This window comes from Lithobates pipiens, unplaced genomic scaffold, assembly GCF_037356315.1.
Source record: "Lithobates pipiens isolate NorthernLeopardFrog02 unplaced genomic scaffold, aLitPip1_a1.2 Scaffold_1, whole genome shotgun sequence".
Taxonomy (NCBI): domain Eukaryota; kingdom Metazoa; phylum Chordata; class Amphibia; order Anura; family Ranidae; genus Lithobates; species Lithobates pipiens.
Genome location: NW_027507685.1, coordinates 5,910,932 through 5,922,264, shown reverse-complemented (window position 1 = coordinate 5,922,264; position 11,333 = coordinate 5,910,932). Strand labels below are relative to the sequence as shown.

Genomic DNA, 11,333 nt, shown 5'->3' with positions numbered 1-11,333 from the left:
AGCTGTACACGGTGATCCCACATACACCATACATAAGAAACTATAGAAAAGTCATGTTGGTGAAAACAATGACCGACAGTAGCCGTTGTGTCACCAGCTTGAATTGTAAAAAAAAAACAAAGAGCTCGGCTTATTCTTCTGGCAGGAAGTTTTGACTGTGCAGTTGGAGATTCCTGATTAGGCTGTGATGACATGAGCAGTGGGGAGGTGAGGGGTGTCTGATCTCAGCCCAGCCCATCCACTGCATGTCAGGCTGTCCTCTGCACCGGACACGTGGGAGCCTACCGGACTACACACCCTGGATGGATGGATGGATGGATGGAGCACCAGGGATAGCACTATGAGCCCCGACCGGATCCCTCCTGTCTGATTGACAGCAAACATGCCGACTCTGCCCTGACTGTGCTTGGATCTACTGCCTGACTTCTGGGAGGTAATGTGTGTGTCATTCTTACTGAGAGCAACATCGATTATATGTGCCTGGCTGATGGCATGTCCTATTACTCTGTGTCTGGCTGATGGCATGTCCTATTACTCTGTGCCTGGCTGATGGCATGTCCTATTACTCTGTGCCTGGCTGATGGCATGTCCTGGTACGCTGTGCTTGGCTGATTGTATGTCCTGGTACTCTGGCTGATGGCATATCCTGATACTCTGTGCCTGTAAGATGGCATGTCCTGGTACTCTGAGCCTGGCTGATGGCATGTCCTGGTACTCTGGCTGATGACATATCCTGATACTCTGGGCCTGGAAGATGGCATGTCCATGTACTCTGTGCCTGGCTAATTGTATGTCCTGGTACTCTGTGTCTGACTGATGGCATATCCTGGTACTCTGTGCCTGGCTTTAGTATGTCCTGGTACTCTGTGCCTGGCTTTAGTATGTCCTGGTACTCTGTGTCTGGCTTTAGTATGTCCTGGTACTCTGTGCTTGGATTTAGTATGTCCTGGTACTCTGTGCCTGGCTTTAGTATGTCCTGGTACTCTGTGCCTGGCTTTAGTATGTCCTGGTACTCTGTGTCTGGCTTTAGTATGTCCTGGTACTCTGTGTCTGGCTTTAGTATGTCCTGGTACTCTGTGCCTGGCTTTAGTATGTCCTGGTACTCTGTGCCTGGCTTTAGTATGTCCTGGTACTCTGTGCTTGGATTTAGTATGTCCTGGTACTCTGTGCTTGTATTTAGTATGTCCTGGTACTCTGTGTCTGGCTTTAGTATGTCCTGGTACTCTGTGCCTGGCTTTAGTATGTCCTGGTACTCTGTGCTTGGATTTAGTATGTCCTGGTACTCTGTGCTTGGATTTAGTATGTCCTGGTACTCTGTGCTTGGATTTAGTATGTGCCTGGCTTTGTTAAGTCCTGGTACTCTGTGCCTGGCTGATGGCATATCCTGATACTCTGTGCCTGGCTGGAGAAATGCTTGCATGTCCTGGTACTCTGTTTCTGGCAGATGGCATGTCCTGATACTCTGTCCCTGGCTGATTGTATGTCCTGGTACTCTGTGCCTGGCTGATGGCGTGCCCTGGTACTCTGTGCCCAGCTGGAGGAATGCTAACATGTTCTGGTAATCTGTACCTGGTGTATGGTATGCCCTGGTGCTCTGTGCCTGGGTGATGGCATGCCCTGGCATTCTGTATCAGACTGGAGGAATTCTGGCATGTCCGGGTACTCTGTGCCTGGCGGATTGGCATGCCCTGGTACTGTTTGTCTGGCTGGAGGAATGCTGGCATGCTCTGGTGCTCTGTGCCAGTCTGTGCACATTCCTGAGCAGATTACTGCTAGAAGAAGACACAGGACTGCAATCCATCAGCATGGAGGGGACCTCTGTTTAGGTCTGGGGTTTAATGTTTACTGATGTGCCTGCACCTTTTGTTGGAGGAACTTTCCGATGATAGAACAAAGTAAACCAGTATTGAGTAACATTTTTTTTTTCTTTAAAGGGTTCACCTAAAGTTACATTATTCACCTTAAATCACTTATAATGCCTTAAAAGTTTAACCATTTGCATAATTGGTTCATTTCCAGGAATAAGTTTAGTTTTAGAGATATTTGTTAATTTTCTTCTCTGGAAGAGATCCATGGTTTTGGTTTATGGTTATGTTTCTTATCTTATCATTATTTTTTAGAACATTACATTCAGCTTTTCCTATATATTATGTTAACCTGGTGTTCTCGGATTAAGCAGAGAAAACATTCTTCATACACTTTCTGACCATACTTTCCTCTTACCATACCTAAAGAAAAAGAACCCTGAATTAGGAACTTGTCCTGCAGAGAATACTGATTTGGGGTCCCATGGAGGCTGCAGATCTAAAGGCCAAGGCATTGGGGGGGGGGGGGGGGGGGGATTTTCACCTTGGACAGTACTTGACACCAGAACTTTTCCTTCACCTCTTCCTCATATGAACTAAAAAATGTATTATTTCGCCTTATTTTCTGTATCTTTGATGGTTCAGGGGTGAAGTTCCTTAGTGGAAACACAGACCACAATGAAGACTTGGCAGAGGGTCGAAGCCTTCCTCGCTCTATCCAAAATGAAAAAAATAAGTTTTGCTTTCACATACACTTTAATAACCATAGATTAAAATGAATGATGGTGATATGGGTAAAACAGAACTCACAAAACATTTTGTAGCCTTGCACAGTACTGGCTGGTGACTGACAACCAGCAAAGGTGAAACCAGTATGCGTTGTGTTTTGTGAACTGCATTACCTTACAAAACGAGAGGACTTTTATGACACGGATTGGCACTTGGCCATCCCAATGCTTAAACAGCTTCCAGTCCTGTGAGGTTGGTACCCCAATTTCCCCTCTTTTGGACTGTGACACTCAGGAGCAATTTGAAGTTATTTATTCTTTGAGGTGCTTATAAGTTTCTTTGAATTGCTTTGATTTCCCATTCACTATTGCTCAATTAATTTCTTCAGGTTGCTTCAAATGGCTTAATATTCACATTGACTTTTTATTAAACAAATGTTTAAAAAAAAAAAAAAAGCCCACGTAAAAGGGTGCTAAGGCTTTCATTCACACCCATGCACCCTGCATTTTCATGTTTAGGTGTGTTTAGGGCTTTTTTTTTCTCAGAAAATAAGTGCAGGAACTAAACCATGACCTCCCAAAACAGTGGAAGGGTCTTAACCTCCCTGGCGGTACGATTATTTCAGATTTTCGATGCTTAAAGCGGTACAATTATTTTGCATGGAGATTTGGTATTTTATATTGTAGTCCTGCAATTCTTAGGAATAACTCACTTAAATCTGTCCAAACCAGTCTAGCAGACATCCCGGGTATGATAAAATTTGAAAAACAAAATCATAAATTAAAATATAATAAATAACTCTAAATAATTATAACAAATAATAATATAATAATAAAAATTATTCAATAATGAAATCAAATCAAAAACACTGAAATTTGCTCAGTTGCAGAATTGTCACTGTCATTACTTTTCAGTATTTGATGACGGATCTCCCCACAAATCGATATCCCTCAATTCTGCGAGTGATTCCAATTCATTATCGCTGTTTTCTAGCTGGTCTAAAACCATTTTTGATGTAAAGGGACAGTTTTGGTTGCTATGAACAATCTCCAGTTTCCAGGCAGAAAGAACAGTTTTTATAATATAAAACTACATGCAGGACAGACCAGTATGGACAAAAGGGATGGGAAATAATTTTATACAGTAATGTAATCTGTAAGATTACAGTGTACTGTATGTATAGTATGTGTTTCACTTTTTGAATTTGGCGCTGTTCTCCGTCCCCGTGCGTCACAACACTCGCAGGGAATGGAGCTTGGCTCCGTGATAGATCAAGTGGAGGATGAGCCGCTCGCACAGCGGGGGGACAACGCTGGATCCAGGGGATAAGGTAAGCACACTCTTCCTGGATCCTGCAATGTGATCCCGAGTCTGGCTTGGGATTATCGCTTTTGGGTCTGAAATTCCCCCCCCCCCCCCCAAGCCAGACTCGGGAATACAGCCAGGGAGGTTAAAGAGGTTGTAAACCTCAGAAAAAAACAAGAACAAAAAAACCCCCTGCAAACAAAGGCCTAATAAGCTCATTATGAAATACTTAGCTCAGAATGATGCCCTGAATCGGAGTCTGTACTCCGAGTATAGGGCCGACATCTTCCACCGGAGTTACTTTCAGGCCAATCAGAGCGCCAGAGGCGCAGTGACGTCACTCCTGCGCAATGCGTACGGAAGCCGCAGGTCACAGCATGGCTACTGAAAAAACGGCACCAGTGGCCCGTTTTTCAGTGCGCATGCGCCGATGACATCGGCAGCAGCATATATACGGAATATCTCCTAAACTGTGCAAGTTTAGGAGGTATTCACGATACCAACAGGTAAGCCTTGTTATAAGCTTACCTGTAGGTAAAAGTGGTGTAAAGGAGCATTAAATACCAGGAGTGCATTACGTACAGAGTGCAGAGTAGAGGGGGGGATTTACACATATAGTGCAGAGTTCAGGGGTGCACTACGCATGCAGAGTTCAGGGGTGCACTACGCATGCAGAGTTCAGGAGTGCACTACGCACAGAGTGCAGAGTTCAGGGGTGCACTACGCATGCAGAGTTCAGGAGTGCACTACGCATGCAGAGTTCAGGAGTGCACTATGCACAGAGTGCAGAGTTCAGGGTTGCACTATGCACAGAGTGCAGAGTTCAGGGGTGCACTACACACAGAGTGCAGAGTTCAGGGGTGCACTACACACAGAGTGCAGAGTTCAGGTGTGCACTACACACAGAGTGCAGAGTTCAGGGGTGCACTACACACAGAGTGCAGAGTTCAGGGGTGCACTACGCACAGAGTGCAGAGTTCAGGGGTGCACTACACACAGAGTGCAGTGCATATCAGTAGGTTACCTTGCATTGTGGTATGATTTACTTAGCGCATATGTTTTGACTGGGATGTAATTAAGAATGACACTGCAGCACACATGCCTTAAACTGAAGCTCTCCATCTTTCACATGGTCTTTAGTTCTCCTTCAGACCCTGACAATGCCATAATAGACTCAATAGTATTATAATCCGTGAACTGTATTCTGCATCACACTGAATGTTTTTACCATTACACAGCGAGGAACTTCATAATTTGCTAGGCATAGATTTATGAATTGTGACACATATTTTAGATTATTAATTATGTGGTGTAATGACTATTATATGGGCTTTCCATTGTGCTGTGTGTTTTGAAACAAGGACATGGGATACGTTTGTGAATAGTATATATGCACAATTGAATGATCAAAAAATAGCAGGCAATGTGTGGATGGGGTCATCTCTGTCCTTTCCCTCCTATAAGCATATTCTCAGTATAGACTGACAGGGCTGTGCAAAGCAACAAAGGATTCATTGGCTCAGAGTGTTGATTTCTCTACCAGTTTGATTCAGGCTGTGCTTGAAATTACATGAAACTAATATAAAGAAATAATTGTGGTATTTATGTGTGAGTACAATATATATCCATACTGTGATATCCAATGCTCAATGAGTCTTTGGGCCTGCTCTGTAGGCGCCATGTCTAACACACCTAAAATACTTTTTCTGTAGAACCTTCTTGTCAAAGGTAGGTCAACGGGCCTTGGGACTGGCATGAAGAGTGTGATAATACGTGTGCATAGCCAATTTAGACTGGTGCCAAGTAACCTACCCAATGAACACCCAAGCAAACACAGGAAGAACATCCAAATTCCACATAGGTTCCTATACTAAGCTGTATTGTAAATATATTCTTTAAACATTGTAATGAAAATATGCAATAACTGAATTAAGGGCTTGTTCACACCAGGTGTAGTGGAGGAACTCATACAAAGTCACATGTTTTCTCGCATCGCACAAAAACACGCTGCCTTCTTCAGATATGTGTGGGTGCCATTAATTCTTAGCCCTTGTACACACGGTCGGGCATTCCGACAACAAAATCCGTCGGATTTTGTCCAACGGATTTTGTCGGACACAGTTGTCGGAAGATCCGATCGTTCGGAAACGTGATGACGTTATTTAGTTACGATGGGACTACGCTCAGGCTAGTAGCCAATAGCTTTGGTCTAGGAATTTGATCTGAGCATGCGTGGCACTTTGTCCGATCGGAATTCTCTACAAACGATCGGACAAAGTCCGATCGGATCATGTTGTCGGAAAATTTTTATATCCAGCTCTCAAACTTTGTTGGTCGGACATTCTGACAGAAAAAATCTGATGAAGCCCACACACGGTCGGATTATCCGACAACACGGTCTGAGCGGACATTTTCCGTCGGAATGTCCGACCGTGTGTACAAGAGCTTAATGGCACCTCCACGCATCTGGGAAAACGCCCATATTTTTGTGCCCGCCAAAGCTCATTGTATCGCAGTACCATGGTGTGGTGTGATTTTTGTGCATTTTAATGCATGTAGGGCAGCCCATTGAAATGAATGGGTTTCCCTAAAACGTGGCCTGTGCAAACACACAAGAATGCTCAAAAAAAGTGCACTTTTAGATGCACCTCGTGATGTGAACAAGTCCTCGATGTTGATTTTTGAATCTGTTTTGAGTACAGCTTTAAAACACAACTTGTTTCAAAAGGTAACGTCAAAACATATCTGATTTATCAATAGATTGTAGCCACGTTCAGTTACAGATTACCATAAACAACCAATGATTTTTTAATTAGAATGCTGATAATAGGGAATCTGTCAGTTGTATGTTATATAACAGATTGTCCTTGGTCTTGAATCCCTGTGCTTCATGGGTTAAAAAAAAAAAACATTCTTTAAGTTGCAACACTGTTACTACCAAGTTTTTCACAAGGAAACATATGTTTTAAATATTCTATTAGTTACAGGTGTAGTAGATGCATATTATAAGGATATTTGTGAACAGAATTAGAAATTACAATCCTGAAAAGAAATGAATAAGGGTCCATTTTACCCTTCTGAGAATGTTAAATGCCAATAGTGGCTTTCTTGTTTGTAAACTTCCGTTTCATGTGAACAGGAAGCTCATAGGGATGGTCAGAGGACAATCCATTAAAAAGGCAATAAGCAAAAGAGGCAAGGAGTAAATTGGTGGAGCCCCATTTTAAGTTAAGGTAATGTTCATAAGAAGCTAATATAAGTTTATACTACTGGTGCATTATGGGTGGAAAGAATAACCATTTAACCACATGAAGACCAAGCCTTTTCTGGCACTTTTTGTTTACAAGTTTAAATCAGTGTTATTTGCTAAAAAAATTATTTCTAAAAATTTGTTTTTCATCTTTTGTTTAAAAAAAAAAAAAAAAAAAGTGACGTCACAATGTTGCTTCGGTCCTCCAAGGCCATAGAGGCGATCAGAGACAATCTGGTCTCTGTCTGCCACTGTGATCAGCCAGCTGCATCGTTGGATATTTTGTGGGTACACCAGTAAAAACGGTAAGCCTGAGAAACACCGGTGAACTTCTGAAAGCAATCCAGCGGCTAATGAACCACTTGACCTCTTTCAAGAGAAAGCCAACCGCTGAAAAAAAAAAAAATACCGGGATATGGCTGATAGCTGCACGTTTAGGAGATATTTACAGTACCCACTGATAAGCCTTACCTGAAGGTACAAGATAAACAAAAGGACTTTACTACTGCTTTAACCTCCCTGGCGGTACGATTATTTCGGATTTTAGGTGTTAAAAGCGGTACCATTATTTTGCATGAAAATTTGGCGTTTTATATTGTAGTCCTGTAATTCTTAGGAATAACTCACTTAAATCTGTCCAAACCAGAGTCTAGCAGACATCCCGGGTATGATAAAGTTTGAAAAATGAAATCATAAATTATAATATAATAAATAATTATACCAAATAATAATATAACAATAATAAAAATTATTCAATAATGTAATCAAATCAAAAACACTGAAATTTGCTCAGTTGCAGAATTGTCACTGTCATTACTTATCAATATTTGATGACGGATCTCCCCACAAATCGCTATCCCTCAATTCTGCAAGTGATAACAATTTATTATCGTGGTTTTCTAGCTGGTCTATAATCATTTTTGATGTAAAGTGACAGTTTTGGTTGCTATGGACAATCTCCAGTTTCCAGGCATAAAGAACAGTTTTTATTATATAAAACTGCATGCAGAGCACTGGGCAGACCACTAGGGACAAAGGGGATGTGAAATAATTACATACAGCAATGTGATCTGTAAGATTACATTATACTGTATGTAATGTGTGTCTTTCACTTTTTGAATTTGGCGCCGATCTCCGTCCCCGTGCGTCGCAACGCTCGCAGGGAACGGAGATCAGCTCTGTGATAGATCGAGTGAGACACGGCTCGCTCATACAGCGCGGGGACATCGCTGGATCCGAGGGAGAAGGTAAGTAAGCGTCCTCCTGGATCCAGCGATGCAGTCCCGAGTCCGGCTCAGGGTTACCGCTTTTGGTATAAAAATTCCACCCCGAGCCAGACTCGGGAATACCGTCAGGGGGGTTAAAGTACTAGCTTAATGTGTTCAAAACTATAAATACTTTGCAAAAAAAAATAAAAAATATGCTTGCTTTTATTATCCCCCAATGGGAGTTATTTACTAAGAATGGAGCGCACAAAATCTGGTGCAACTCTGCATAGAAACCAATCAGCTTCCAGGTTTTTTTGCCAAAGTATAATTGAACAAGCTGAAGTTAAATTGGTTGTAAACCCTTGCAGACCACTTTGACCTACAGGTAAGCCTTAACCTACACGGTTAAGGAGATATTTTACAAAAAAAAAGGGCACCACTGTCTATGGCGCATGTGCGGCGTAGACAACAGTGCAGGCGCACTGAGCGCGCCACAAGTGAAGGCGAACACGACAGCTCCCGCGCGCATGCGCCGGAGTGATGTCTTCGCGGCTCCAGCCAATCACATCGCCGGAGACCTAGAAGTCACTCCGGGATACATGGCAGCGGTGGAGATGAAGAACGAGGACCGCTTTGGGGGCTTCGATCTCAGGTAAGATATTCATAATGAGCTAGTATGCTATGCATACTAGCTCATTATGAATAACTATGCTATGCATACTAGCTCATTATGCCTTTGCCTTGCAGGGTTTACTTTGGTTTATTTTTATTTTTTTATTTTTTTCAGGGTTAGCTTCCTCTTTAAATGCTGATTGGTTACCATGCACAGCTGCACCATATTCTGAGTGCTCCAGTTTTAGTAAATCTTCCCTGATGTGTAAATTGATAAAAATGATCAAATCCACAACCAATAGAATAGCATTAATTTCCCTTCTAATAGATTTTAGACTTGATTTTGATTGGATTCTGAGTTGATGGGCCAGGGAAGAAGATTATTAATCGTTTTGCATCAATTTGCAGAACTGAGATCCTATTTCCATGGATCATATTTAGGGATTGAATGATGAAAACAGATATGCCATCAATAATTCAGGAATGTAAGATAAGATCAGATCTTAACTAATCCACGTCCCTGTTTGTGTCCCTTAGATCAAACGACCTGTCGACTATAGTACAATTATTCCTATCGGAAGAGTTTGATCAGAAAAGAAGTCCATCATTTATCGAAGCGTGTATGGCCACCATTAGATGTACTAGCAGATTTACTATCTGTACTAGCAGATTTATATGGACTTGACAAACAGATTAAAGCCAAACTCCAACTAACACTTTTTAAGCAGTTACAGTTTAAAAAGTCTATAAGCCCCTTGTACACACGGTCGGAGAATCCGTCGGAATGTGTCCTATCGGACCGTGTCGTTGGATAATCCGACTGTGTGTGGTATGCATCGGACTGATTCCGTCGGAATATCCGTTGGACCCAATTTTCCAACATGTTGGAAATATTTCCCGACCAACTGGTTCAATCGGACATACTCCGATCATGTGTAGAGAATTTTGATCGGACCAAGTGCCACGCATGCTCAGATCATATTCCTACATCAAAGCTATTGGCTACTAGCCTGAATGTAGACCCATCGTAATGAAATAACGTCATCGTGTTCTGAATGATCGGATTTTTCGACAACTTAGTCCGACCGTGTGTATGCAACAGTTTCGACGGACAAGATCCGACGGACAAAATCCTACGGACAAAATCCGACGGATTTGGTTGTCGAAATCTCCGACCGTGTGTACAGGGGCTAATAAGGCTTACCTGTAGGTAAAAAAAAATCTCCTAAACCTGTACGGTTTAGGAGATATTCCCCTCGCAATGCGCCGCTGACTGCAGCGGCACATGCGCACATGGGATTCTCGGCTGAAAGTCCAGCAGACGTCGGACCCTGCCAGGAAGAGGTCTCCCGTGCACATGCGCGGGAGTGACGATATCGCGGCTCCGGCCACTCACAGCATGTATGAAGAGGTTTGGTTTCTACCCTCTAACTGCAACTTTTGCAGGACTTTTGGTCTGGTAAAGTAAGTTTGAAAAATAGCAGACTTATTGGCCAGATCACCAAGTAAAAATAAAGGAAAACAAAAAACGAAAAACGAATGCAGCCACACATCAAAGTAAAAATAAAGGAAAACAAAAAACAAAAAACGAATGCAGCCACACATCCAAGGATGGGTAGGCTGCAATAAATACTTATAATTTGTTTTTGGGGTTTAACTAAAAATGACATAAATATATGACTATATGTACATATAATCTTAATTATGCATGAGTAACACAATACAAAGCGACTTAGCTGACATCATTTTGTCCTTGGCTGCCACTCATTTGGGTCCTTTCCTGTGTGCAGCAGAACAATAAGTTGTGTCAGGAAGTGGAAGTCAAGTGTATATGGACAATAGTGGTAACTTACGAAAGCCTAAATCGTGTTTTCTTAATTTGTCAATCAAAACTTTTTTTTTTTTTTTAAATTCACTCAGATCTGTGTTAGGTAATTATTTCTTGACAATGCAGTATTGATTTTTCTGAACTGAACTTTTATAAAAAAAAAAAAAAAACATGTTAAAAAACTCATGTGGTCTTCTGACTTGGTGCTAATGAGATTGATTTACTTATTGAACAGCGCATGTCGCTTTGCAGAATTCATTTTTACTCAGCTTAGTGAATGAGGCAAAGCTAAGTGAAAATACACTTTGCAAAGAATACCCAATCATACCCCCCCAAAAAAAAAAATTAAGAAAAAAAAAAAAGATTTTTGCTTTTTTTAGGAACTCAAGTCCAGTGCTTTTCAGTATGGTACGTATTGGCAGGTAGTTACCCATTTGGCGATTCTGGCATTCGCTTGCTGCTAAATTGCAGAATTGTTTTTTTGTATAACCTAGGTGCAAATTTGTCATTAACACCATTTGTGGTATTTGTTTTCTCTTGCCCATTTTACGTTAGTTATGGCAAATGCTATTTGTGTCCGTGCATGTGGTGTATTG

The 11,333-nt window shown here is 41.8% G+C and overlaps 1 protein-coding gene across 2 annotated transcripts in view; it reads left to right on the top strand.

Annotated features, from left to right (window-relative positions):
* Positions 1 to 210: 210 nt before the first annotated feature.
* The window catches only part of ARHGEF9 (Cdc42 guanine nucleotide exchange factor 9), a 659,595-nt gene continuing 648,472 nt past the window's right edge, over positions 211 to 11,333 (top strand). For both annotated transcript variants that reach the window (XM_077475005.1, XM_077475090.1), the window contains exon 1: positions 211 to 433. The gene's annotated coding sequence lies outside the window, so the exon portion shown is untranslated. The remainder of the gene's footprint in view (positions 434 to 11,333) is intronic.